The sequence below is a fragment of the Nicotiana tabacum genome, chromosome 1, assembly GCF_000715075.1.
Source record: "Nicotiana tabacum cultivar K326 chromosome 1, ASM71507v2, whole genome shotgun sequence".
NCBI classification, from domain to species: Eukaryota; Viridiplantae; Streptophyta; class Magnoliopsida; order Solanales; family Solanaceae; genus Nicotiana; species Nicotiana tabacum.
In genome coordinates, this window is record NC_134080.1 from 162,189,047 (window position 1) to 162,216,190 (window position 27,144).

Genomic DNA, 27,144 nt, shown 5'->3' on the forward strand with positions numbered 1-27,144 from the left:
TTTGGTGAGAGCTACTTCCATCTGAAATCGAAATCGTAATCTCATAAGTCATAATTTACAAATTTTGTGCTCTTGATATGTTGGTCATAACCTAGGATAATATTTAAAATAAGATACATTATTTTGTTACAATAGCTAAATATGATATGATATATAATATAAAAATACTTTTCACAATGATGTAGTATAAGCTAACTTTTAGATTTTTCACTCAACATATACTGCCAATTACAATTTAAAGGGAATATACGGAAACGGGAGCAATTTGGTTACAACTTAGCAAATCAAGAATCGAGCACTTCACTATGTTGACCTCACCCATAACTTCAAGAACTTCAGGGCTTGCCCAAATAAAATTTAAAACTTAACCAACTTTAACTATGCCTTTTTTAACGGTTATGCACAACGGCACAAGCCTATATATTCACGTAAATACGACCCTGCTCTAATGAAACTTTAATCATCTCGTGTAGCTTATTCTAACATAGTCGGATCCAACTTTGAACAATTATTATTCTCCTTTTCATATCAAAGTTGACCTTTTAAAATGCCTATTTATCTTCTACAAATTTTATCCTTTTTATAAAATAAATCTATAATATAATAGTGTTTTTTTCTTTATTTTAAAACAGCCCCTTACAGAAATACAGGGTACACTACTGGAAAATAGGCCTACGGGAACAGTTGTTTTGGAAACGGTTATTAAACCGTTGCAATAGATTAGATACAGTAACGGTTACAATCGTTACAATAGAATTTGGATGAAATCAACACACTTTAGATACTAAACCGTTCCAGTTGACAGTTCACCGTTACCATAGGTCTTCTTTATAGGAACGATTTTGTCAACTGTCCCAATAGGACTATTTGTAGTAACGGTTTTAGAAATTTTGTAATATCGGAATGGGTATTTTGTTCCCTCCTCATTTTTCCCCCTGAATTTTGCTAAACCCGCCAATATAACCCTTTTTTCCTTTTATTTCTTATATATTTTATTTTGGTAAATATAATAACTAAATTAAAATTTCTTCGACACTTCCAATGCTCTCATCTTCCTCAACCTCATTCTTTGGCATCAAACGTTCCAAACCTACCTAAATTCTCACTTTCCTCAAATCACCAGCAAACCTAAATTTTCACCTTCCTCAAATCACCATCCCAAATCCCTCATTCGCAAATCACCGTCCCAAATCCCCAACGTTTGGTCTATTCGCAAATCACCAGCAAACGTTCCTCAAATCTCATTGTCGTTGGTGATTTACTTTATATCATCTGCATTTAAGTTTATCAAACTCATGTCCTAAATTCCCAAATCCCCAAATCTATTTGTTAACCAAAAATTTCCAAATCTCGATTGCTAACACAAAATTCCCAAACTCTATTTGTTTCACTCGAAGGATCTGAAAAACAGAGGAATAATTTAAAGTCAGCGATTACGGGTGTAGAAATATTTTAAATCGCAAGAAAGTTTCGACCCAAAAGGTAATCAGTGAGAAATCAACTTCAGGTAATTTTTCCTTTGTAATTTGGGCATTATATTCTATAATCGTTCTTTTTTCCTTTAAGCTTTATGGTGTGAGCAGTGTATATGATTTCACTTCAGGTCAAATCTGCATATGATCTTCTATACTATAATCTGATGATTTGTTCAACCTGTATGCATAGATAGTGAAGATCGGTGTATAAAATCGGTGTATAAACCTGTAATCACAACCCATCAGAAAAAGGAAAAGAATTGTTTCCAAATCACAATACTGAATTTGTAGGTCTTCTTTAGACATTGAAAAATTTGACACTCAAGGAATAAAGAAATTCGGATAGATGGCACTGTATTGTGTCCTCGAATTATCACAATCAGATGCGGAATTTAAAGAAAGTCAGGATAAGAATGAGCAAGAGTATAATATAAGGAAGTTTAAGCTTCAAAAGTTAAAATGACCAGATTTAAAATCTAAACCTTTGCTGCCTCAATTTTTTAAAAACAGTTTGGTATCTGTTTTGGACTATTTTGTATCTGATGTCAACTTGTTCAAGTAACCTTGAGTTTTGAGAAATCATAAACTAGAAATTTGATAAGTAGTTCTTTATCAAGATATGGAATTATGCCTAAACTAGAAATAATCCAAATTCTGGTTGTTCTTTTGTTTTTTGTGATTAACCAATATAGCTTTTATGCATATAAAGTTCTTCATAATTTCTAAAATTCAAAGGTATCTTAAAGAATAATTGTAACTCGTGATTTTAGCAGAACTCATGCTAAGAATCTGAACTTTGGTGACATATTCTTTTTTTAGTAAATTATTTTTCTTCTACCGTGTATATTATATTGTTCTGATGGGTTGTGATGAGACTATGTTGTCTTTTGTTTGACTTGGTCTTTCGTTGGATTTATGCTTCTATTCATACAAAAGTGCAACAATTTCACAGGCATAGGTGCTCAACTCTTTGGAAATGGAAAGCATGAATGCAATTTTGTAGTCATGTCCTTAGTTCCATCAAACATTAATACTTTATTGTCTTCAGATGCTCACGTGCTTGTTATAGTGTAGAGGGACTTGCCTTAAAAGCAGTGGTCAATGTCAAATTAGTATGTTTTTGGTTTATTTGGTTAGTTTTATTGATTTACTTTTATCGTATAGGATATCTATGGATAATGGTGATAAAATTTGGATGAATCTCCTGAGATGGACGGATGAGTATATCCGTAAAGTGAATGATTTTCTTAATAAGGCATTTGAACGAGCCGCCCAAGGAAATGAAATATTATGCCCTTGCAAAAAGTGCATGAATCGCTATTGGCATTATAGAAATGTGGTGAAGGATCATTTGGTTGTTCATGAGTTTGTTGATAGTTATACCAAATGGGTTTTCCATGGGGAAAGATTTTCCTCGAGAAACACACCTCATTCAAGCAATGATGATGAAAGTTCTACCATGCGTGACGATATTGATGGACTACTTTATGATACATTTAGAAACATAGATGGTCAGGCAGAGGATGAAGAAGAAGTTGGGGAAAGACTATCTGAATATGCAAAGAAGTTTTTCAAATTGCCGGAGGAAGAAAAACAAGAGTTATATCTGGGGTGTGAAAATTTTAGTAAACTGAGTTTTACTATTCGATTGTACTTTCTTAAATTATTGCATGAGTTGAGTAAAGTGGCTTTCTCTGATTTGTTAGAGTTGATAAAAAAGACATTTCCATTTTCTTAAGTACCAGAATCTTTCAACAAGGCTAGAAACATGATAAAAGATTTGGGTCTTAATTATAAAAAAATACATGCATGCCCTAATGATTGCATGTTATTTTGGAAAGAAAATGCGAATGTCGATAATTGCTCTATTTGTGGGTTTTCAAGATGGAACAGTACTGGTCCTTTGACTAAAGCAAGCTCTAAAATCCCTACAAAGGTTTTAAGGTGCTTTCCTTTAAAGCCTAGACTTCAGAGGATATTCATGTGTCCTGAAACGGCTGCTGCAATGAGATGGCATGCCAATGAGTAACCCAATAATAGGAATATAAGACATCCTGCTGATGAGGAAGCTTGGAAGGCTTTTGATTCTTTGCATCCAGACTTCTCTAGAGATCCTCAGAATGTTATATTGGGTCTTTCAAGTGATGATTTCAACCCGTTTTCGGACCATGACCATTTCTCATAGCACGTGGCCTATTATGTTAATGAACTATAATTTATCACCGTGGATTTGCATGAAGCCGGAGTATGTAATGTTGTCTATGATCATTCTTGGTCAATCATCTCCCGGAAATGATATAGATGTGTACCTACATCCATTAATTGAAGAGTTGAAAGAGCTATGGGAAACTGGGATAGACACATTTGATGCTGAAACCAACCAATCTTTCTGAATGTGTGCTGCTTTATTGTGGACAGTTAGTGACTTTTCAGCATTAGCAATGCTTTTAGGATGGAGCACTAAGGGGAGATTAGCATGCCCCACTTGCAATTATGACACATTTTCTCAATATCTCAAACATAGTCACAAAATGTGTTACTTGGGCCATCGAAGATTTTTGCCTTGTGATCATCTATTCCGAAGAGATAAGAAGTCTTTTGATGGTAAGGAGGAGCATAGACCTGCACCTACTCCCTTGTCGAGTGAAGAAGTGTTTGAAGAGCTGCTTGAATTCAAAAATATCTTTGGAAAGAGCACTAAAAAAAGGCCTCGGAGTGATAAGGGTCCGTGGAAAAAGTGCTTCACAATTTGAAGTTAGATGGGCAATTAGAAGAGTGTTTACCGTGAAAATGGTAACAACAATTAAATTTATAAATGGGATTCTAAAAATACGTGATCTATTCCCGAGCTAGTTATTAGAGCAGTTGATGCTAAGAATGTGAAGCTTAACGATGAAATGCGAGCTATATAAGACAGTAATCAAACCGAAGGGGCCTGTTGCCTGGATGCAAAGCCGGTCGATAAGGACCTCGGGGTCGGGACTCGAATCGAGCTCGAGCTATCAAGGGAAACCGGGAATAGGATAACAATTAAGGATACGATCAACCATGGCTCTTTATAGCCAAAGTTGCGTAATATAGCATGAAATAAGTAAGAAGACAATAGATGTTAAAGCGGCCTCGAGCCAGTGAGAACGAACAAAATAGGAGAAAGAGAGAGAGAGATATTACTGCTTTAGTGGATAAATAGAGCAACATCAGCCTCTTATAAAGTGGTATGGGTTCACCCTATATAGGCGAGGGAACACGGTATGGTACAGAGTGCATTAAATGTAAATATACGGGGATGAGACAGCTAGACATGACACCAGAGCCTAATGATTCTAGCTGCTTCCCTCAGGAGTTCCCCGTCTTTGTAACATTTGCTGGGTCGCGGACAGATCCCTTAACCTCGGAGCCTCTGCAGGGCTGCAGATGATCCTCGAGATAAGGAGGCCAATCATGATCCTACAGCCTCGAGGAGCTGACATGACATTCCGAATATACCTTAATGGCGGGAAATGGATTCCCCTGATTTCACTGCATACAAATAGTCTCTGCATTTCCTAGAACGAAGTAATAGGAAATGATATTCAATCATCATCTCGAGGTCATTATTGCCATGACGTCAACCGTCTAAGAGAATTAAATAACATGCCCCAAAGAACCGTGTAGGGCCGCTGTCAAATGCGTAATCGAGAAACCCACAAACTGCCTTAGGCTCGTCTCTTCTGCTTCCCCAGCGATTCTTATAAATGCACCGATTGCTAGATACTCCCCATCTTCACCCTTCCTTCAATCCCGTGAATCAGAATTTTGCTATTTGACATCTTTCCTTCTTTTCACATGAAGGTTTTACCATTTTTCATGGCCAGGACTTCTAGGACAATCCCTCGATGGAATGATACTGCATCATCATCCCGATTACCTGAGGGGGAAAACAAATTGATTCCCACTTTAGAGCAATGGACTCCTCCCGATATTGACACGCCGAAGGATTTTGACATCGAGACTCCCTCGTCTATGTTGGGTCAATGTGAGCACGTATCTCGATATGTTAGTGTCGTGACTGATGTTGACAAAGTGAAGAAGGACTGCCGATGGAGCGAGGCAGTAGAAGTAGAGATTACCAGCCCAGGCGACAACATTACCAACTTCAAGGCTGGCTTTCTTTACATATATACTTACCCATTCACCCTGGGTCCTGATAAATCTGTCGAATCTCCTCCTTTGGAAATCGATCCGATTATCCTTAACTTCTGCGCCCGATATCGGGTGATCCTCGATCATATCTACCCGTCCTTTTTTGAGGATCGTGTTAATGCTCAGGCACTTTATTGAAGGGGTCACAAGCGAGGTTTTTACCCTTAGCCATTTGATCAAATTGTACTGCCCTCGGCTGTATCGAGGCTTAATCAAGCTTCGACATCGGTCCAAAAAGTCTTTCTTCACGAGCGTTGATAAGGGGAAGGACCAGGGATGGATGAGCCGGTTTATTCGAGTGAGGACCTCAAATAACATCCCGGCCCGGAGGATGCCCTTTCCAGAGAGATGGAACGATCGACGTAAGTGAACTTCCCTTTAGCCACTTCTCAATTACTCTTTTGTTTGTCACGATAACCCCTTTGTCCTCTCTCCAACCGCTTCTTGGAATTCCGAGGTGGTCCCAGACTTGGTGGGATGGATCAGGCATTTGGATGAAAGGTTCTTGTATCGTATTCGGTCTTGGACTGCCATGGCTAAGGAGTGTTAGGTGGCTAATAATCACGGTGAGGTTTCTTTACTGCTCGTGCTCCGTATTTTCTATTTCCTTCCGAGCTCTAAGCAACAACATATCACGTTTATTATGTTGGTGCAGGCCTTGCGAGAATATGCAGATGAGGCCACCCCCGACAGTGAAGTGGAGGCCTTAGAGCTTGATATGAACAAGAAAAGGAAAGACAAGGCGGCCACTGCTTGTCCTGATGAAACTGTTGCCCTAACCTCCGGGTTAAACCCCGATGTCGGGGGGGGAGGACAATGATGGAAGTCCGTTGAGGAGGAGAACGAGGTCTAGCGTGATAGATTTACAGGCGCCCCGGTCAGAGGTTGCTGAGTCTGGGATGGCTGGGTTCGATAGGGCTAAGGAGCCGGGGGTCCTCGAAGAGGACGCTGATGTAGCTTCGAATCATGCGGCCAGATTCGATGTGGTTTCCGCTAGAAGGACCGTTGGTCCTGATGGATCGGGGTTCGGGGCTTTCCAAGAACATGGGTTGCTATTTGGAGAAATCGGGGAATTGGTGACATCCCGGGGCCTTCTCTCGGACTCTCGTAGGGAGACTGCTACTTTGGCGCGGCTAAGTCTCAGGCCGAACGAGATGCTGCCGCTATAATGAGGATGTGGTCACATCTCATAAAATGGTTTGTGACATATCCCTGGCGGCTGAGCAAAAACTGGTCCGAGTTGTCGAACATGCCAAAGCGGAGGCGAAGAGGGAGGACCTGGAAAAACTCGAAGCCAGAGGCTTCGAGCTGTCTGCTGACCTGGAGGAGGTTCGTGCGACGTAGGGAAGACTGGCGCTCTTGATTGCCCCCAATAGGGGTCAAGATGATCGTGGAGAGGAGTAGTCTCCGAGCCCTTTTTTGTATGCCTTCTTTTTTGTTCCATGTGTTCTCCATCCTAGGAGACGAATGGTGTAAATGTGTTTTTCCTTTTTTTCAATGTATTAAAGGAGCTTTTATTTTGCTAGTCCTTCTTGCTACTTTCCCTCTCTTTTTTTTTGCTTCCGATCCTCGAGCATCGGCCCTTTGGAGCCTTTTTGTAGGACGGACCGGGGGCCCTGAGACTAGCCATGTCCCGAGGTTGAGTAGGTAGCTCCTCCGAACAAATATTTGTGACGTTAGGGATCTCCCGAGGTCCCTTGATTTTATGAATTATGTGGGAGCCTGGGATGATTCTGCCAGTGCACTCCCTAAGGAGATTGTAACGTTAACGCGGCCAGAATTAATTGGCCTTCTTGGGCAATTGAGCAGTTGTTGCCTGGCCCCTATATATTTGTCTATACGCCCTTCAAGCGGAGATTTTGCAGTCTTTGATAAGCCTATCTCCTCTATAGAGCCTGGTGCTTTGTGCGAGTCCCTCCACTTCTTTGCTTCAGGAAGTTTTTTGCCTGGATCCTCCTCTTTTTCTCCTTATTCTGTCATAGTCATGGCCGCTGCTTCGACACCTGATCCTCAGATGAATGGGATTCCTTCCTGCGTTCCACCTTTGGTTGGTGCCAGCGGCTCTCCCCGATACTGGAAGATCGAGGCCCGGGGTGCGCTGCCTCGAAGAGGGTCGCCACACCGGGGAAGCCTCCCAATGTTCCGGGCCATCGGGAGCACGTGTTGAGGATTATTTCATCGGTGAGGGAGGAGAACCTTGGGGTGATTAGGAGATAGTGCGGATGGGGGGAAGGCGTGATTCTACAAGTACCTTCCCCCGAGGAGAGTGTCATGACGTATGTTGAGGTTTTCTTAAGCGTGTATACCCATGTTCTCGTGCCGGGTTCTCCGGACCGTGTTGTGCTTGATTTCTGTAGAAGGTATCAAGTAACATTGGCGCAGGTTCATCCCTTTCTCTGGAGGATAGTGCAGTCGATGAGATATTTTGTTGATAGGCCGGGATAGAGTTTACCTCAGTCACCTTATAAGGTTGTACCAACCATTACGTTATCGGAGCTTAGTTGCTCTTCAGCGTAGGTCCACTCGAGCTTCTGTGATCGGCAGCAAGGAGGATGAGGACCATGGATGGATGAGTCAGTTCATTCGATTCCGGACAACCGACATTATCCCTGGAGAATTTTTACCGTTTCCTGAGAAATGGAACTCCGCACGTAAGCACTCTATCCGAACTATCTTTCTCTTCATATGAGGTTGGCCCCATAATGATGTCTTCCAGTCTTTTGTTTATAGAAACTCATTGGTTGCCCGGTAAGGTCCCTGATTTAGCCGAATGGTCTCATAGGCTGGCAGCTTGCTGGGCTCACGATAGGTGCCAATGGCGAGATCTTTCAAAAGGGAGATTGGAGGCGAAACATCATGGTAGGTGCCTGGCGTTCCTCTCCCCCTTTTTTAGGGATGGCTTCCTTTTTACTAATTCCCCTAATTCCTCTATCGCAGGTGTCGAGAGCTCATTCGATGTGAGACTGGGTTCCTCGAGGGAGGAGGAGAGATTGATGGCCCAAGAATCAAGGAGCGCTGGCAAAAGGAAATGTGCTCCCTGGTGCGAGAAGGTTTGTGGTGAGGCGCCTTCTCTATAGCGTTTGATGGGAAGCAATTCGGTTGGCTTGCAAGCTTCCGGGATTGATGCACCATTGGACGTTGCTTTGGCCCTCGACGAGGCTCATCATTTTGGCCTTGTGGAGAGTTTTCGGCCGCGGTAGGGATGTTCTGGCCCCGTGCTCCTTTCTCTTCCCTTTACTCACCTAGATTTTCTTCTTCAGGCATTTGATAGGCTCAAAACCGAACTGCTACGTTGTGAGGCCCCATTGCAGGAGGCTTGAGAAAGGGAAAAATCCCTCAAACTTCTCTATGCGGCAAAGGAAAGTGAGCCCGTTTCTTTATGGCATAGGGTAGACCAAAGCCGTGCCCAGGAGGCCCTCTTGGAGAAACATGTATTCTGTATTTCGCACTGGCCTGTATTCCCTTTTTTGCCTTGCCTTCTTTGACGTGTTGCTGTTTTAGTTGAAGGACAAGGCCGATGAGATGGAACAACTCTGGGGCGAGGTCGGCAAAGCCAAACGTGAATTCACTGAGATGCAAGCGCGTGCTAGTTCCCATTCTGAGGCCAAAGAGAGGGCTCAGGTCGTGACATCCGTTCTTGAGGTGCAAATCCAGGTCGCCCGTGCGAATGATTCTGCTTGGGTGAAGATGACCGCGAGACTCTCATCCGATCTATCAAGGGAGAAAACTGAGGTGGTGAATGTCCGGGCCGAGGTTGTAATGAATAATACCAGGGCAGGGCAAAAAATGGCGGCTCATTCAAGGAGTGCCGCTGCCGCTAATGCCGAGCTGAAGAAGACCCTCGATCATGCAAACAATAGCAGGGAGTACGAGAGGTGCAGATCCCGGAGGGAGACCCTTGAGGAGATTCATGCCAGAGACTTTAATCTTTCGGAGGAGATCGAACAAGCCAAAGGAGAGGAGTTCGATGTCAAGTTCCTGATGTCTAATAATGAGGATGATGAGGAGGAGACCGACGGCCCGTAGCTACCGGAAGAAAAGGGGGAACGAATATTCCCTGCCTTCTTCGTTGTGTATATATAGATTTCATTATACGATGCATGCCGAGATTGTGCTTCGTCATCAATATGTAATAATAAGAGGGGAAACCTCGCAACTTGTATCTTCTGTATGTCTGCTTGTTGGAGTTTCCATTGGGTCGATTCGATCCCGGATTTGCCCTTAGGCTTGCATGTTTTAACTGTCTTCGGGTTCAGTCTCCGAGTCGGGGTCCGACTCGAGCTTAATATACCCTCGAGTTTTGCATTTATTCGGGCTGACAGTGATGGTTTTTTTTATTTCCTGCCCTTGGGCATTTGGTTGTTTCAACATCTTTTGGTCTAGTCTCCGAGTTGTGTTGCGGCTCGAGCTTTAATTCACCCCAAAGTATTTTCGGACTGGCGACAGTGGCACTTATGCCGCTTGGTCGTTGAGACCTTTTAGTATGTGGCCCGGAGGCTTGCATAGTTAACTATTTTGGATCCGGTCTCCGAATCGGGTTACAATTCCAGCTCATTTTAATCCTCACGTTGTCAAAATATTTTAGCTGGTGACAATGGCTTTTATGCTGTTTGGCCATAGAGACCTTTCAATATGAGGCCCGTAGGCTAGCTTAGCTGGCGACAATGGCTCTTATGCTGTTTTTGCCCGTGGGATTTTTTGTAGGCTTTGTTTCCGCTCGTTAAGGTCTTTTAGAGTATTTTTGCCTGACCCGTCGTCGGTTCTAGAGGAACCTCAATTTCAAGTCATTGTCGGCGATTTTTCGAGCACCTTGTAAGGTTCATAGCTCATAGGTCGAGTAGATCGACGCTCTTGCGATTTGGAGCCGACATGGTCGGAGCTCGTTTTTGCCTGTTGAGGGAAGCTTGTTTTAACCGGTTCTTTCCGAAGTATATTCGAAGTAGTGGCCTGCGATTTTTAGCGACAGTCGGGCGTCCCCGAGTCGCGTTATTTTGGTTGTATCAACTGTTTTGACCATAGTCATGTACGTTTGGCCGTAGCCATTTTTGATCCCAAGCGATAGCTTAGGTGTCTATGCCGAGGGTATGCCATTTAGGGATTTTTACAAATGCGATGTATAGCCTGAACTTTGGGGTTTTCATGACTGTTGAGGTCTTACAGTTTGTCATGCCTATTAAAGTCTTACAGTTTGTCATGCCTATTGAGGTCTTACAGTTTGTCATGCCTATTGAGGTCTTACAGTTTCTATGATATAGAATAGATCTAGTTATGCCGAGTTTGCCCTCTAGGGGTCTTACAGTTTCAGATTTTCCAATGCTCGGCGATTGGCGACAGTCTCCGAGTCATCAAGTTTGTTTAAGCTTGAAGACCGCTTCTCGTGAACTCGGAGTTGCATTATGAGGGCTTTGTGAACCTGGGGTTCCGACCTTGGGGCCGTGTGGGCATTGAACCATTTAAGTCTCCGAGTATCTCGGGACATATTTAGCGGAGAGGCCTTTGCTGCGAATATGCCGATATAGCCATTTTCGAAGTATAAAATGCCGAAAAGATATTCTTTATTGCTTGGTGTAAATATAGGCTGTAAATACATGTCGTCTCGTTGCTGTGAGCTCGGCCCGTGTGGGTGTGACTCCTCTGATCATCTGATCCGTTTACATGATTCCGTTTTGAAACTTAGCCTGCCATTTATTGGCCCTTCTGAGGGGAGAGTGTCCTTAAGAGAAGGCCATCGCACATTGTCTGACTGTAGAAGAAAGGCCTGTGATGTCGTCGGATCCTCTTCTGGGGGGGGTGCTGCTCTGCTAATAATCTTGCTGGCGGGACTCTCTTTAGGTTGGAAGTCCGGTCGAGGGAAGAGAGCATGGCGGGCCCCATAGAGGCCTCGGATCTCCGAGTGGAGTTAGAACTTATGAATGACTCGGCTGCCTGCCTACATATAGGTTAGCAAAAGAAAAGAACAACAAGGGAGCGGAGTAGTTCTTCCCTACTGCGGGATGTGTGGGCGACGTTTCGAGGTTTGGTATCTTTTTGCCATTTCGAGGCGCGAGCCCTTAATACAGCCTTCTGTTGTGTTCAACCAGGCTTGGCCGAAGATGTGGTTCTGCTTACCCTTTGATCCCTTCGAGGGCGGAGGCATTGATGCCAGCGATGGTCATATGGTAAGGGATTTCCACTCGTCGCGTGTAGCTCCTTGTCGAATACTTTAGTCCCACCTCTGTCATGGAGTTTCATCCCTTTGGCGGAGTGTGGTCGAAGTCGCCTCCGGGTGGTGTGCTCGTTGTCATTTGAATGAAACGTCCATTTTTCGCAGGCTCGGCATTCCAGCCCGAGCTCAGGCGGGTTGTATAGAGGGAGCGGCCTTCCTGATTGTTGTGGCGATCGGGATCTGGAATCCATCAAGGATTCGAGGTATCAGAGTGATTTGGTTCATTAGTCCGACCCGCCCCATTAGCTTTGGCCTGACATCATCGGTATAATTAATCGAACCATCTGCACTCACGAACACATGTTTTATTTGAAATAGGTCAAATGATGGAGGGGTTACGAATCACGTTAATACGAGGCCGAGGCAAAGTCTCGGCGTCCCTTTCCTTGGATGGAAAGGTGTCCTTTGGGTATATTGCCCGGACCCATCTTTCCCCGGCGATGAGCCCTTTCACTCTGCATTTTAGGGATATTTGAAGGGTGTCGTCGCCCCTTTACTGTCGTGGCAATACGCCATAGCTTGTCAGCTTCATTTTTCCCGATCTCCTTCCTCCCTTGGAGCTTGATCCGGACCTGACCGCTCGATAATACCTGGTGGTGATCTCTATTAAATAGCACAGTTGTCGTTCTTTTGAGCCGGTGACCGCGCGTGCCCTACGGTTGTTATGTCGTGCCATGGTTCTCTTGAAGGGGTCTTGGTCAAATAGGTTTGAGCCGCCTGGCATTCTCGGTTTTGCTTATGGTGATCACGATGTTTGGTATAACAACGCTGAAATCATACTCGACTGGGCGGGGTTTCCCTGCCAGCTGTGCCTTGTTGAATATGGTTCCATTGGAGGTTCTTCGAGGGTGTTGTCCTCGGGCTATTTCCCTATTGTTGTGAGGTAGGTTGCATCTCGAGTCGTTATTTCCATTCACAGCGCATGGATGATACCTCCATCCATTTGGCATTAGCTTCTTTAGCGGGAGTCTGTTTGGATATACCGAACCCGTAGAGGTTCCCGGACGGTTGTCCACAGCCCCGATTCATGGCTAGTGCCGGATGTGGGCATCCAACCAGACTTCGGCTGGGTATCTAATCAGGCTTCGCTTGAAATGTCCTGGAGTCGTCGAGCATGCTTCGTTCATGCCTCTGGTGAAGGCCTGTGTTGCCCGATCGTCCAAAATCGGGAGCGATCTCATTCTTCCTATCAGGGAATGAGGTGCGTCTTCCCGTGGTATTGCATTTATCTTCGTTTGGCCTCAGGTGTATCGGGCCCTCTTGGTACTACTTTTATGGCGTCGACGCGTGCTTCCGTGGAGGACCATGCTAGTATGGTAAGCGAGTTCTATGAGGCCAGGTGCTAGGCGGTGGCACTGTGTCATGGTTTCTTTTGAGAGAGTTTCTTCAAACTTCCTCAACGAGACGGGCTCGAACTCATCATCTTGGAGGTCGTTGCCTTTGAATGAGCTCGCGTAAGTAGTGGTGCGCCCGTAGGGATCTGAGGTCCTATCGCACCTAGGGGGTTTTGACGTTCTGGATTTTTGTGAAGCGAGTTCCGGGACCGTTTCCTTGGGAGACGGTTGCTGTAAGAGCTTCCACGAACCTGATTCGATCCTTTCAAAGAGATTCCCAAGCAACCTCACTGCGGCGGGGTCGGTTACCGATCCGTCGTTACTTGATCTCTCGGGTACTAGCTCGGCGTAAGGAGGTGTCTCTGGCGCTACTGCGTTGGGAGTCTCCGGGCGACTTTGCAACTGAGCGATAGCCAACTGTCGTGCCTGTAACATTTCAAAAATAACATGAAAATTAACCTCCTGTTATACCCGGGCCGGGGTGTTTTGAGCTTCTTGTCGGTCAATGCGCTGTATGCTGTCATCGGTGTGCGAGGCTTCGTCGACCTATTTCACGCCTTGCAAGCCCGCGTCTGCTTGAATCGACCTAAATGTGCTATCGGGGTCTTGTGTGTCGCACTAACCTCTAGAGCAAGCATACTATTTTCGCCTTGGTTTTCGGGGTAGTCGTTCTCGATTTTGCTTACCAAGCCGGACATTAACCTGAAATCAAAAGATCTTGGGCAAGAAAAAATGTGAAAGATAATGTGCGTTTGTGTGACGATACTAGCAAGAAAATAATCACTATTATTTTTAGCCCCACGGTGGGCGCCAAACTGTTTACCGTGAAAATGGTAACAACAATTAAATTAATGGAATTCTAAAAATACGTGATGTATTCCAGAGCTAGTTGTTAGAGCAGTTGATGCTAAGAACGTGAAGCTTAACGATGAAATGCGAGCTAAAAAAGACAGTAATTAAACCAAAGGGGCATGTTGCCCCGATGCAAAGCCGGTCGATAAGGACCTCAGGGTCAGGACTCGAATCGAGCTTGAGCTATCGGGAGCAACCGGAAATAGGATAACAATTAAGGATACGATCAACCATGGCTCTGTACAGCCAAAGTTGCGCAATATAGCATGAAATAAGTAAGAAGACAATAGATGTTAAAGCGGCCTCGAGCCAGTGAGAACGAACAAAATTGGAGAAAGAGAGAAAGAGATATTATTGCTTTAGTGGAGAAATGGAGCAATATCAGCCTCTTATAAATTGGTATGGGTTTCCCTTATATAGGCGAGGGAACACGGTATGGTACAGAGTGCATTAAATATAAATATACGGGGAAGGGACGACTAGACATGACACCAGAGCCTAATGATTCTAGCTATTTGCCTCGGGAGTTCCCCGTCTTCGTAACATTTGTTGGGTCGCGGACAGATCCCTTAACTTCGTAGCCTTTTCAGAGCCGCGAATGATCCTCGAGATAAGGAGGACGATCATGATCCTACAGCCTCGAGGAGCTGACATGACATTCCGAATATACCTTAATGGCGGGAAATGGATTCCCCTGATTTCATTGCATACAAATAGACTCTGCATTTCCTAGAACGAAGTAATAGGAAACGATATTCAATCGTCATCTCGAGGTCATTATTACCATGACGTCAACCGTCTAAGAGAATTAAATGATATGCCACAAAGAACCATGCAGGGCCGCCGTCAATTGCGTAATCGAGAAACCCACGAACTGTCGTAGGCTCGTCTCTTCTGCTTCCCCAGCAATTCTTATAAATGCACCGGTTGCTAGATACTCCCCATCTTCACCCTTCCTTCAAGCCCGTGAATCAGAATTTTTCTATTTGACATCTTTCCCTCTTTTCACATGAAGGTTTTACCATTTCTCATGGCCAGGACTTCTAGGACAATCCATTGACGGAATGATACTGCATCATCATCCCGATTACCTAAGGGGGAAAACAAATTGATTCCCACTTTAGAGCAATGGACTCCTCCCAATATTGACACGCCAAAGGATTTCGACATCGAGACTCCCTCGTCTATGCTGGGTCAATATGAGCACATATCTCGATATGTTAGCGTCGTGACCGATGCTGACAAAGTGAAGGAGGACTGCCGATGGAGCGAGGCACTAGAAGTAGAGATTACCGGCCCAGGCGACAACATTACTGACTTCAAGGCTAGCTTTCTTTACATATATACTTACCCATTCACCCTGGGTCCTGATAAATCTATCGAATCTCCTCCTTTGGAAATCGATCCGATTATCCTTAACTTCTGCGCCCGATATCGGGTGACCCTCGGTCATACTTACCCATCCTTTAGGAGGATCGTGTTAATGCTCAGGCACTTTACTGAAGGGGTCACAAGCGAGGCTTTTACCCTTAGCCATTTGATCAGATTGTACTGCCCTCGGCTGTATCGAGGCTTAATCAAGCTTCGACATCGGTCCAAAAAGTCTTTCTTCACGAGCGTTGATGAGGGGAAGGACAAGGGATGGATGAGCAGGTTTATTCGAGTGAGGACCTCAGATATCATCCCAGCCCGAAGGATTCCCTTTCCAGAGAGATGGAACGATCGACATAAGTGAACTTTCCTTTAGCCACTTCTCAATTACTCTTTTGTTTGTCACGATAACCCCTTTGTGCTCTCTCCAGCCGCTTCTTGTAATCCCGAGGTGGTCCCAGACTTAGCGGGATGGATCAGGCATTTGGATGAAAGGTTCCTGTATTGTATTCGGTCTTGTACTGCCATGGCTAAGGAGCGTTGGGTGGCTAATAATCACGGTGAGGTTTCTTTACCGCTCGTGCTCTGTATTTTCTATTTCCTTCCGAGATCTAAGCAACAACATATCACGTTTATTATGTTGGTGCAGGCCTTGGCGAGAATATGCAGATGAGGCCACCCTCGACAGTGAAGCAGAGGCCTTAGATCTTGATATGAACAAGAAAAGGAAAGACAAGGCGGCCACTGCTTGTCCTGATGAAACTGCTGCCCTAACCTCCGGGTTAAACCCTGATGTCGAAGATGAGGACAATGATGGAAGTCCGTTGAGGAGGAGAACTAGGTCTAGCATGAGAGATTTATAGGAGCCCCGGTCGGAGGTTGCTGAGTCTGGGATGGCTGGGTCTGGTAGGGCTAAGAAACCGTGAGTCCTCGAAGAGGACGCTGATGTAGCTTCGAATTATGCGGACGGATTCGATGTGGCTTCCGCTAGCAGGACCGTTGGTCCTAATGGATCGGGGTTCGGGGCTTTCCAAGAACATGGGTTGCTATTTGGAGAAATCGACGACCCGAATGATCTTATTTAGAACTTTCCAGTCTCATCAGGGGAGCTAAGGGATGCTTAAAGGATGATCGGCACCACGGTCAGTACCCCTTTCCGAGGGGGAGGCTTCATTGCCAACATTTTTAATGGTGTAATTGACAGAGATGATCTAGATGTCTCTGGTTCCGTTAAAGTGGCGGAGAAGTCCCTGCAGCAGGTGACAACTTCTCCTTGCGCATTTCTTTTCGCTCTCGGTCATTATTCATCATCCTTCTTAACTTTCTCGTTGTGCCACAGTGTAAAGAGATGTATGATCATGCCATCCTCCAGCTTCATGAGGAGCTTTCTTGTCATGAGAAGGATCATCATAACATTGCTTCGAAGCTACAAGACTCGGAGGCTCGTGGCACTTGGGGAGATAAAGAGTTGGGAGCTTCGGACCTCTTTGGAGGCGGTGCTCCAGGGGAAAGCCGCTCTTGCTGCTCAAGTATTCTGGCTTGCTCATACCTGCTCTTTTACTCCGTATTCATACATGTTATATGTTCACATATTCACCATCTTGCCCTTCATTGTAGGTCGAGAAGAGCAGCTCACGGATTAGTCAATTGGAAGTGGAGATCTCTGGGCTGAAGGAGCGGAGTAAGGCTGTGATCGGGGAATTGGTGACATCCCGGGGCCTTCTCTTGGACTCTCGCAGGGAGACTGCTACTTTATCCGCGGCTAAGTCTCAGGCCGAACGAGATGCTACCACTTATAATGAGGATGCGGTCACAGCGCATACAATGGTTTGTGACATATCCCTGGCGGCTGAGCAAAAACTGGTCCGAGCTGTCGAACATGCCAAAGCGGAGGCGAAGAGGGAGGTCCTGGAAAAACTCAAAGCCAGAGGCTTCGAGTTGTCTTCTGACCTGGAGGAGGTTCGTGCGACGTAGGGAAGACTGGCACTCTTGATTGCCCCCGATGGGGGTGAAGATGATCGTGGCGAGGAGTAGTCTCCGAGCCCTTTTTTGTATGCCTTCTTTTTTGTTCCATGTGTTCTCCATCCTGGGAGACGAATGGTGTAAAGGTGTTTTTCCTTTTTGTCAATGTATGAAAGGAGATTTTATTCTACTAGTCCTTCTTGCTGCTTTCCCTCTCTTTTGTTTTGCTTCCGAGCCTCGAGCATCGGCCCTTTGGAGCATTTTCGTAGGACGGACCGGGGGCCCCGAGACTAGCCATGTCTCGAGGTTGAGTTAGTAGCTCTTCTGAACCAATATTTGCGACGTTGGGGATCTCCCGAGGTCCCTTGATTTTATGAATTATGTGGGAGCCTGGGATGATTCTGCCAGTGCACTCCCCAAGGAGAAGGTAATGTTAACGCGGCCAGAATTAATTGGCCTTCTTGGGCAATTGAGCAGTTGTTGCCTGGCCCCTATATATTTGTCTATACGCCCTTCAAGCGGCGATTTTGCAGTCTTTGATAAGCCTATCTCCTCTATAGAGCCTGGCGCTTTGTGCGAGTTCCTCCACTTCTTTGCTTCAGGAAGTTTTTTGCCTGGATCCTCCTCTTTTTCTCCTTATTCTATCGCAGTCATGGCCGCTTCTTCGACACCTGATCTTCAGACGAAAGGGATTCCTTCCTGCGTTCCACCTTTGGTTGGTGCCAACGGCTCTCCCCGATGCTGGGAGATCGAGGCCCGGGGTGCGCTGCCTCGAAGAGGGTCGCCACACCGGGGAAGCCTCCCAATGTTCCGGGCCATCGGGAGAACGTGTTGAGGATTATTTTATCGGTGAGGGAGGAGAACCTCGGGGTGATCAGGAGAGAGTGCGGATGGGGGGAAGACGTGATTCTATAAGTACCTTCCCCCGAGGAGAGTGTCATGACATATGTTGAGGGTTTCTTAAGCGTGTATACCTATGTTCTCGCGCCGGGTTCTCCGGGTCGGGTCGTGCTTGATTTCTGTAGAAGGTATCAAGTAACGTTGGCACAGGTTCATCCCTTTCTCTGGAGGATAGTGCAGTCGATGAGATATTTTGTTGATAGGCCGGGATAGAGTTTACCTCAGTCACCTTATAAGGTTGTACCGGCCATTACGTTACCAGGGCCTAATTGCTCTTCAGCGTAGGTCCACTCGAGCTTCTACGATTGGCAGTGAGGAGGATGAGGATCGTGGATGGATGAGTCAGTTCATTCGAGTCCGGACAACCGACATTATCCCCGAAGAATTTTTACCGTTTCCTGAGAAATGGAACTCCGCACGTAAGCACTCTATTCGAACTGTCTTTCTCTTCATATGAAGTTGGCCCCATAATGATGTCTTCCAGTCCTTTGTTTATAGCAACTCATTGGTTGCCCGGTGAGGTCCCTGATTTACCCTAATGGTCTCATAGGTTGGCAGCTTGTTGGGCTCACGATAGGCGCCGGTGGTGAGATCTTTCAAAAGGGAGATTGGAGGCGAAACATCATGATAGGTGCCTGGCGTTCCTCCCCCCCTTTTTAGGGATGGCTTCCTTTTTACTAATTCCCCTAATTCCTCCATCGTAGGTGTTGGGAGCTCATTCGAGGTGAGACTGGGTTCCCCGAGGGAGGAGGAGAATTGCTGGCCCAAGAATTAAGGAGCGCTGGCAAAAGGAAAGGTGCTCCGTGGTGCGAGAAGGATTGTGGTGAGGCGCCTTCTCCGCAGCGGTTGAGGGGAAGCAATTCGGTTGGCCGGCAAGCTTCAGGGATTGATGCACCATCAGACGTTGCTTCGGCTCTCGACGAGGCTCATCATTTTGGCCTTGTATAGAGTTTTCGGCTGCGGTAGGGATGTTCTGGCCCCGTGCTCCTTTCTCTTCCCTTTACTCTCCTGGATTTTCTTTTTTAGGCTTTTGATAGGCTCAAAACTGAACTGCTACATTGCGAGGCCCCATTGCGGGAGGCTCGAGAAAGGGAAAAATCCCTCAAACTTCTTTATGCGGCAAAGGAAGGTGAGCTCGTTTCTTTACGGCGTAGGGTAGACCGAAGCCGTGCCCAGGAGGCCCTCTTGGAGAAACAGGTATTCTGCATTTCGCACTGGCCTGTATTCCCTTTTTTTCCTTGCCTTCTTTGACGTGTTGATGTTTTAGTTGAAGGACAAGGCGGATGAGATGGAACAACTCTGGGGCGAGGTCGGCAAAGCCAAACGTGAATTCACTGAGCTGCAAGCGCGTGCTAGTTTTCATTCTGAGGCCAAAGAGAGGGCTCAGGCCGTGACATCCATTCTTGAGGCGCAAATCCAGGTCACCCGTGCGAATGATTCTGCTTGGGTGAAGATGATCGCGAGACTCTCATCCGAGCTATTAAGGGAGAAAACTGAGGTGGTGAATGTCCGGGCCGAGGTTGTAATGAATAATACCAGGGCAGGGCAAAAAAATGGCGGCTCATTCAAGGAGTTCCGCTATCGCTAATGCCGAGCTAAAGAAGACCCTCGATCATGCAAACAATAGCAGGGAGTACGAGAGGTGCAGATCCAGGAGGGAGACCCTTGAGGAGATTCATGCCAGAGACTTTAATCTTTCTGAGGAGATCGAACAAGCCAAAGGAGAGGAGTTCGATGTCATGTTCTTGATGTCTGATGATGAGGAGGAGACCGTCGGCCCGTAGCTACAGGAAGAAAAGGGGGAACGAATATTCCCTGCCTTCTTCGTTGTGTATATATAGCTTTCATTATACGATGCATGCCGAGATTGTGCTTCGTCATCAATATGTAGTAATAAGAGGGGAAACCTCGCAACTTGTATCTTCTGTATGTCTGCTTGTTGGAGTTTCCATTGGGTCGATTCGATCCCAGATTTGCCCTTAGGCTTGCATGTTTTAACTGTCTTCGGGTTCAGTCTCTGAGTCGGGGTTCGACTCGAGCTTAATATACCCTCGAGTTTTGCATTTGTTCGGGCTGGAGATATTGTTTATTTTATTTCCTGCCCTTGGGCATTTGGTTGTTTCAACAGCTTCTGGTCTAGTCTCCGAGTCGTGTTGCGGCTCGAGCTTTAATTGACCCCAAAGTATTTTTGGACTGGCGACAGTGGCACTTATGCCGCTTGGTCGTTGTGACCTTTCAGTATGTGGCCCAGAGGCTTGCATAGTTAACTATTTTGGATCCGGTATCCGAATCGGGCTATGATTCGAGCTCATTTTAATCCTCACGTTGTCAAAATATTTTAGCTGGTGACAATGGCTTTTACGATGTTTGGCCATAGAGACCTTTCAATATGAGGCCCGTAGGCTAGCTTAGCTGGTGACAATGCCTCTTATGCTGTTTTTGCCCGTGGGCTTTTTTGTAGGCTTTGTTTCCGCTCGTTAAGGTCTTTTAGAGTATTTTTGCCTGACCCGTCATCGGTTCTAGAGGAACCTCAATTTCAAGTCATTGTCGGCTATTTTTCGAGCACCTCGTAAGGTTCATAGCTTATAGGTCGAGTAGATCGACGCTCTTGCGATTTGGAGCCGACATGGTCGGAGCTCGTTTTTGCCTGTTGAGGGAAGCTTGTTTTAATCGGTTCTTTCCGAAGTATATTCGAAGTAGTAGCCTACAATTTTTAGCGACAGTCGGGCATCCCCGAGTCGCGTTATTTTGGTTGTATCAGCCGTTTTGACCATAGTCATGTACGTTTGGCCGTAGCCATTTTTGATCCCAAGCGATAGCTTAGGCGTCTATGCCCAGGGTATGCCCTTTAGGGATTCTTACAAATGCGATGTATAGCCTGAACTTCGGGGTTTTCATGATTGTTGAGGTCTTACAGTTTGTCATGCCTATTAAAGTCTTACAGTTTGTCATGCCTATTGAGGTCTTACAGTTTGTCATGCCTATTAAGGTCTTACAGTTTGTATAATGTAGAATAGATCTGGTTATGCCGAGTCTGCCCGCTAGGGGTATTACAGTTTCAGATTTTCCAGTGCTCGGCGATTGGCGATAGTCTCCGAGTCATCGGGTTTGTTTAAGCTTGAAGACCGCTTCTCGTGAACTCAGAGTTACATTGTGAGGGCTTTGTGAGCCTGGGATTCCGACCCTAGGGCCGTGTGGGCGTTGAACCATTTAAGTCTCGGAGTATCTCGGGACGTATTCAGCGGAGAGGCATTTGCTGCAAATATGCCGATATAGCCTTTTACAAAGTATGAAATGCCGAAAAGATATTCTTTATTGCTTGGTGTAAATATAGGCTGTAAATACATGTCGTCTCGTTGCTGTGAGCTCAGCCCCCGTGGGTGCGACTCCTCTGATAATCTGATCCGTTTACATGATTCCGTTTTGAAACTTAGCCTGCCATTTATTGGCCCTTCCGAGGGGGGAGTGTCCTTAATAGAAGGCCATCGCACATCGTCTGACTGTAGAAGAAAGGCCCGTGATGTCGTCGGATCCTCTTTTTGGGGGGGGTGTGCTGCTCTGCTAATAATCTTGCTGGCGGGACCCTCTTTAGGTTGGAAGTCCGGTCGAGTGAAGAGAGCACGGCGGGCACCGCAGAGGCCTCGGATCTCCAAGTGGAGTTAGAACTTATGAATGCCTCGGCTGACTGCCTGCATATAGGTTAGAAAAAAAAAAGAAACAACAAGGGAGCGGAGTAGTTCTTCCCTGCTGCGGGATGTGTGGGCGACGTTTCGAGGTCTAGTATGTTTCTGCCATTTCGAGGCGCGAGCCCTTAATACAGCCTTCTGCTGTGTTCAACCAGGCTTGGCCGAAGATGTGGTTCTGCTTACCCTTTGATCCCTTCGAGGGTAGAGGCATTGATTCTGGCGATGGTCATATGGTAAGGGATTTCCACTCGTCGCTTGTAGCTCCTTGTCGAATACTTTAGTCCCACCTCTGTCGTGGAGTTTAATACCTTTGGCGGAGTGTGGTCGAAGTCGCCTCCGGGTGGTGTGGTCGTCGTCATTTGAATGAAACGTCCATGTTTCACAGGCTCGGCGTTCCTGCCCGAGCTCAGGCGGGCTGTATAGAGGGAGAGCCTTTCTAATTGTTGTGGCGATCGGGATCTGGAAACCCTCAAGGATTCGAGGTGTCAGAGTGATTTGGTTCGTTAGTCCGAACCGCCCCATTATCTTTGGCCTGACATCGTCGGTATAATTGATCGAACCATTTGCACTCACGAACACATGTATTATTTGAAATAGGTCAAATGATGGATGGGTTACGAATCCCATTAATACGAGGCCGAGGCGAAGTCTCGGCGTCCCTTTCCTTGGATGAAAGGGTGTCCTTTGGGTATATTCCCCGGACCCATCTTTCCTCGGCAATGAGCCCTTTCACTCTGCATTTTATGGGTCTTTGAAGGGTGCCATCGCCCCTTTACTGCGTGGCAATACGCCATGGCTTGTCAGCTTCATTTTTCCCGATCTCCTTCCTCCCTTGGAGCTGGATACGGACCTGACCGCTCGATGATACTTGGTGGTGATCTCTATTGAATAGCACAATTGTCGTTCTTTTGAGCCGGTAACCGCGTGCGCCCTACGGTTGTTGCCCCATGCCATGGTTCTCTTGAAGGGGTCTTGGTCAAATAGGTCTGAGCCACCTGGCATTCCCGGTTTCGCTTATGGTGATCACGATGTTTGGTATAACAACGCTGAAATCATACTCGACTGGGCGGGGTTTCCCTGCCAGCTGTGCCTTGTTGAATATGGTTCCATTGGAGGTTCTTCGAGGGTGCTGTCCTCTGGCTATTTCCCTATTGTTGTGAGGTAGGTTGCATCTCGAGTCATTCCTTCCATTCGCAGCGCATGGATGATACCTCCATCCATTTGGCATTAGCTTCTTTGGCGGGAGTCTGCTTGAATATACCGAACCCGAGGAGGTTCCCAGACGGTTGTCCATGGCCCCGATTCATGGCTGGTGCCGGGTGTGGGCATCCAACTAGACTTTGGCTGGGTATCTAATCAGGCTTCGCTTGAAATGTCCTGGAGTCATCGGGCATGCTTCGTTCAGGCCTCTGGTGAAGGCCTGTGTTGCCCGATCGTCCAAAACTGGGAGCGATCTCATTCTTCCTATCAGGGAATGGGGTGCGTCTTCCCGCGGTATTGCATTTCTTCTTCGTTTGGCCTCAGGTGTATCGGGACCTCTTGGTACTACTTTGATGGCGTCGACGCGTGCTTCCGTGGAGGACCATGCTGGTATGGTAAGCGAGTCTGTGAGATCAGGTGCCAAGCGGTGGCACTGCGTCATGGTTTCTTTCGAGAGAGTATTTTCAAACTTCCTTAACGAGACAGGCTCGAACTCATCATCTTGGAGGTCGCTGCCTTTGAATGAGCTCACGTAAGTGGTGGTGCGCCTGTAGGGATCTGAGGTCCTGTCGCACCTAGGGGGTTTCGACGTTCTATATTTTTGTGAAGCGAGTTTCGGGATCATTTCCTTGGGAGACGGTTGCTGTAAGAGCTTCCACGAACCTGATTCAATCCTTTCATAGAGTTTCTCAAGAAACCTCACTGTGGTGGGGTCGGTTACCGATCCATCGTTACTTGATCTCTCGGGTACTAGCTCGGCGTAAGGAGGTGTCTCCGGCGCTACTGCGTTGGGAGTCTCCGGGCGACTTTGCAGCTGAGCGATAGCCAACTGTCGTGCCTGTAACATTTCAAAAATAACATGAAGATTAACCTCCTGTTCTACCCGGGCCGGGGTTTTTTGAGATTTTTGTCGGTCAATGCGCTGTATGCTGTCATCGGTGCACGAGGCTTCGTCGACCTATTGCTCGCCTTGCAAGCCCGCATCTGCTTGAATCGACCTAAATGCGCTATCGGGGTCCTGTGGTGTCGCACTAACCTCTAGAGCAGCATACTGTTTTCGCCGTGGTTTTCGGGGTAGTCGTTCTCGATTTTGCTTACCGAGCCGGACATTAACCTAAAATCAAAAGATCTTGGGCAAGAAAAAGTGTGAAAGATAATGTGCGTTTGTGTGACGATACTAGCAAGAAAATAATCACTATTATTTTTAGCTCCACGGTGGGCGCCAAACTGTTTACCGTGAAAATGATAATAACAATTAAATTAATGGAATTCTAAAAATACGTGATCTATTCCTGAGCTAATTGTTAGAGCAGTTGATGCTAAGAACGTGAAGCTTAACGATGAAATGCGAGCTAAAAAAAGACAGTAATTAAACCAAAGGGGCCTGTTGCCCGGATGCAAAGCCGGTCGATAAGGACCTCGGAGTCGGGACTCGAATCGAGCTCGAGCTATCGGGAGCAACCGGAAATAGGATAACAATTAAGGATACGATCAACCATGGCTCTTTACAGCCAAAGTTGCGCAATATAGCATGAAATAAGTAAGAAGACAATAGATGTTAAAGCGGCCTCGAGCCAGTGAGAACGAACAAAATAGGAGAAAGGGAGAGAGAGATATTATTGCTTTAGTGGAGAAATGGAGCAACATCAGCCTCTTATAAAGTGGTATGGGTTCCCCTTATATAGGCGAGGGAACGCAGTATGGTATAGAATGTATTAAATGTAAATATACGGGGATGGGACAGCTAGATATGACACCAGAGCCTATTGATTCTAGTTGCTTGCCTCGGGAGTTCCCCGTCTTCGTAACATTTGCTGGGTTGCGGACAGATCCCTTAACCTCGGAGCCTCTGCAGGGCGGCAGATGATCCTCAAGATAACGAGCACGATCATGATCCCATAGCCTCGAGGAGCTGACATGACATTCCGAATATACCTTAATGGCGGGAAATGGATCCCCCTGATTTCACCGCATACAAAGAATTTTTATGGCATCAAAATAATGTTCAAACTTGGCTTAGTACAGTGTTAACTGATGTTTACACTTGCATGGATGGGCTTTCTGGTTATTCCGAGGGTGGTAAAGTGAAGGCTACTATTAAAGCTAAGGTTCTTAATGTTGCACAAGTTACTAGCAACGCTCTAGCTTTGTTTAATGGATTTGCTGCTAAGTATAAGACTTCTCATCATGCTAGCTGTGACAATAACAAACCCTAAATATTAGTGTCATATGGTATTTGAATTTGTGGTGTGTTCTTATTTTTTATGGGTTTTAACTTATATACACAATTATAATTTTTATTACTATTGTTCTATTTTAACCTATTATAGCAGTTCGTCTACCTGATTTTTCAGGTAACTAGTTGATAGTGTAAAAATTATGTTGCACTGCTAGTGTCTAAAAGTTAAATTCATTTTTTATTTATTTGGTATGTATGTACGTGGGAAATCAAATTTGTTGTAACTCATGTAAAATAAAAGAATAATAGTTTGATTTTTTTTTTTCTGGTTGGACCAAGATCCTCTCAGATTTCATTTTGCGCAATAAACTTTGTACATTTACCTATAGTTTTTAGCGATCTCCGTCTTGATTTGAATTTGGTGAGAGCTACTTCCATCTGAAATCGAAATTGTTATCTTTTGGTGAAGAATTTTTTTATTGATTCATCACCATAGCCTGATTCCTTTTCTCTCCTTTCTAACTATTTTTTCCCTTTCTATTTTCTATCTACACTTTTCTCCTCATAATTTACAAATTTTGTGCTCTTGATATGTTGGTCATAACCTAACGTAATATTGAAAATAAAATACATTATTTTGTTACATTAGCTAAATATGATATGATATATAATATAAAAATTCTTTTCACAATGATGTAGTATAAGCTAAATTTTAGAGTTTTCACTCAATTAACATATACTGCCAATTACAATTTAAAGGGAATATACGGGAACAGGAGCAATTTGGTTACAACTTAGCAACAGAGGCGGATCCAGGATTTGAGCACGACGGGGGCATCATTGTATGCTAATTATTAGCGATAAAATTTGGCGAGCAACTCTTTGAAAACTCAATGATTGTGATGACTTATCATCCAAGTACAAATAAAAAGAAGTTCTAAAGAAATAGAAAGCATCTAACAAAGAGAGGGAGTTCTTTGCAAAATGTGCTACGGAAGGGTGTGCTAATAGTTAAAGAACTTCAAAAGGGTGTTCAAACTTCAAAAATTATCAAAAAACTTACTAAACAAATCAAGATTAAGGGTGTGCTAATAGTTAAAGAACTGAAGAAAAGCATCAAACTCTTAATTAGTTGTCATTGCCGAATCAGAGTTGACGGATATCCACTACTTTATCAAAGTGATTGTTGAAGAAATGTGTGGAAGAAGGATTTGTATTTTTCTACTTCTGAAGCGTGATAAATTACAATTTGAGGCTTTTAAGTTTAAGGAAGGGATTTGAAAAAGAATAAAGTTAAGTAAGTTGACTATTATATATTAAAACTAAACTATATTTGAATTCTGTAATAGATAAAAGTAAAAAGTAAAGCAGTTTGCTATATTAAGTACAAGCTAGTTGAATTCAAAAGAAAGTAAAATAAAAAAGAGAGTAAAATAAAAAAGAGAGGCAAAGTGGGTTTTGAACCCACGACCTCCAGCAAAGCTAGAAACTTAAGTGCCATAAAAATGACTCCTCCAATTTGCCTCTTTGTGTCTTTGGGCACACGAAATATATTTAAGGAGTCCCAAATATATGCAGAGATATATATAAGAAATATATATAGAGTTTTTGCCGAGGTTAATGGGATCCCGTGACCCCTCAACCATCAACATAGGTCCGCCTCTGCTTAGCAAATCAAGAATCGAGCACTTCACTATGTTGATCTCACCCATAACTTTAAGAACTCCAGGGCTTGCCCAAATAAATTTCAAAACTTAACCAACTTTACTTATACTCTTTTTATCGGCTGCGCACAATG

The 27,144-nt window shown here is 45.2% G+C and overlaps 1 long non-coding RNA gene across 1 annotated transcript; it reads left to right on the forward strand.

The window, feature by feature from the left end:
• Nucleotides 1–1,012: 1,012 nt before the first annotated feature.
• LOC142181435 (uncharacterized) lies at nt 1,013–25,665 on the forward strand. Its single transcript, XR_012710084.1, has 2 exons — nt 1,013–1,507; nt 2,640–25,665. It is a non-coding gene; the product is annotated as an uncharacterized LOC142181435 (long non-coding RNA).
• The last annotated feature ends 1,479 nt before the right edge of the window (nt 25,666–27,144 follow it).